General features: G+C 24.4%; 1 long non-coding RNA gene across 1 annotated transcript; it reads left to right on the top strand.

Moving 5' to 3' along the window:
• The first annotated feature begins 443 nt into the window (after positions 1-443).
• LOC126908878 (uncharacterized) lies at positions 444-2,297 on the top strand. The gene is made up of 3 exons (XR_007704865.1): positions 444-479; positions 1,331-1,486; positions 2,267-2,297. It is a non-coding gene; the product is annotated as an uncharacterized LOC126908878 (long non-coding RNA).
• Positions 2,298-2,561: the final 264 nt, after the last annotated feature.

The raw sequence follows: 2,561 nt of genomic DNA, 5'->3' as shown, positions 1-2,561 counted from the left end.
CTATCTAAAGATTTGCGTCGAAGCGTTTTTTTTTGAGAGTGATTTTAATCACTGTCAGATATCATCTATACTGGACCCAACTATGCCACGACCCCACTGTGCTGCCACCCCACTGTGCTGGGTTTTTTTATCTGTTGCGTCGTTGTAATAGAAAACGCGCAATAAGAAATTTACACGGCCCGCGATATTATGCGAAGGTTATTATTATTGTGTTCAACTATTCGGTTTGTTTTATTTTTTGTTAAAATAACCTGTTGTCGCTCATTTAATACGGCCCTCGGGTCTCTACCCTCAAAACCAGTGTCGACCACATTTTTGCGACGTAAGTCGTGTCAAAATGTATGATATAATAAACACTACACAAATGATACATATATTGTTTAATAATAGGATAGTATAATTGCTAATATTTTATAAATATATTTATGTATGTATTTTGAAAGCATGTGGTGTCCAAGGAGAAGACCAAAATGAAGGACGTAAGTTAAAACTTATATAACTTTATATTTCTATACGGAAACTATTGTTATTTTTGGCTAAATGAGTCATTATTAATGACATTAATGACTGTAAGGTATAATTTTTTAGTTTTTAGCAATCAATAAAATATTAAATGGTGATGATGCTTTAGCACAACTATTATTCACCCATAACTAACTTCGTATATTATTTTACTTGTGTCTTTTATTTTATATTATTCTATATTTTACTTTTTCGATCAAAAGTTATACGCAATGATATGTTTTTAGAAAAAGAAATGTAGTAAATAGAAGTAGAACAGTGTGGTTTAATACTTAAAAAATATTTCGGAATATGAATTTCATAGTATTTTTTTCATAAAACTATTATATTTGTCAATGACTAATATTCATGTTTCTTAGAGAAAAGTAATTAAGAACCATGTAAGCCAGCAATGTCTATCGTAGATATTTCTTTAAAAAAATTTGTTCTTGAAACATTTCTCCCTTGTATTATGACTTAGTTAGTTTTATATTTTGTTATACACAACATACAATTTGAAACGTATGATATAATAGAAAATGGTCTTATTAAATTAATTATTTAAAATTATGTATTTTCAAATCGTATGGTATTCAAGGCAAAGACAAAAATACACATGGTAAGTTAGAACTTAATAAACTTTTTATTTTATTAAAAATGATTTTGGAATTTAATGAAAATTTGTTATATAGAATCCAAGTAAATTTTTTGTCTGATTGAGACTTTGCGTAGTTAAGTCATCAAAGTGTTACTAAAACGATTTTTTCTACTTTGTATTTAGTATAAAAAAATTTGTTATTGTTTCAAATAAATTATTATATTTTTTTAGAGAGATGCTCTGTCTGTTACGTAAATAATCCGAATACACCTATAGGAGAATGTGAACATAAATTTTGCATAAATTGTATAGATAATTGGAAATTTAATAAGAGAACCTACCGTTGTCCTTTGTGCAATCATGTATACGATAACCTTGACTTTATAGGTATATTAATAATTTTTAACAATATAAAGATAAATTTTAAAATAATTTATTTTTATCATAAGGCTAACATATTAATTTTATATATTATTTATAGTTAATTATTTTCGTTAAAATAATATTATTACATTTGCAGAATTTTTGTGGTAAAATTCATTTATAATATCCAAACACAGATTACTAATTAATTTTATACGAAAGATATGCTTTTTGAATTGTCTTTTGTTATTTTTATAAATATGAACTCACAGCATTATGTCCATGACGTATTTAGGGAGGTATTGGTCGCGAATATTTTGTATGGCAGTTATCAAGGATGACACTGAAATATTATACTATATATATTATTAAGTTGAAAATCTTATTTATTATTATTTATTTTTCATAAAATAAATTTGAAATTTTATTATATAAAAACATACATTATTATGCGCATTTTAAGATTTAATTGATATGAGGTTATAACAGATTATAAGTTATATCCACTGGATAATACTAATTAAAGACGATGAAAATGTTTTAATTTTGAACGGTTTTATGATACTTTATGTCAAAATTACACTGACTGTGTATTAAAGTTTCGTGTATATTAAAAATATCATACTGGTGTATGTCAATTTTTGGATAATTTCCAACAGCTTATAACCTTAATAACATACATAGATCTTTGTACAAAAATTAGTTTTTGGGAAGTTTTATGATAGTTTATCAAAATATATATAAATCTTAGTTATATAAGTTCGTACAAATAGAATTAAACATAAAATGTATTTTTTTTTTTAGCTAATGAATTGTCTGCTTATTTGAGAAGTAAATAATAATTTGATTGATTTATATCCACGGGATGTTTATATATTATATTGTGTATAGAAATTACAAGTTAAATTTTAATCTCATGTGGTGTGATTAATAAATTAACTTAGTTGGATATTTTATTTCATTATAATAAAATTATACAAAATAAAATTATAATTAATAATTACTTTATAATTAATACAGAAAAAAAATTAATTTACAATGGGGTTTCATTGAATTAAATATGTCCAGCATTCAATAAAAATACACGATTTTTTTCATT

The sequence above is a fragment of the Daktulosphaira vitifoliae genome, unplaced genomic scaffold (genome assembly GCF_025091365.1).
Source record: "Daktulosphaira vitifoliae isolate Bord-2020 unplaced genomic scaffold, ASM2509136v1 Scaffold_27, whole genome shotgun sequence".
Taxonomy (NCBI): Eukaryota; Metazoa; Arthropoda; class Insecta; order Hemiptera; family Phylloxeridae; genus Daktulosphaira; species Daktulosphaira vitifoliae.
The sequence above is the reverse complement of the archived record's forward strand: the minus strand, read 5'-3'. Positions and strand labels throughout refer to the sequence as shown.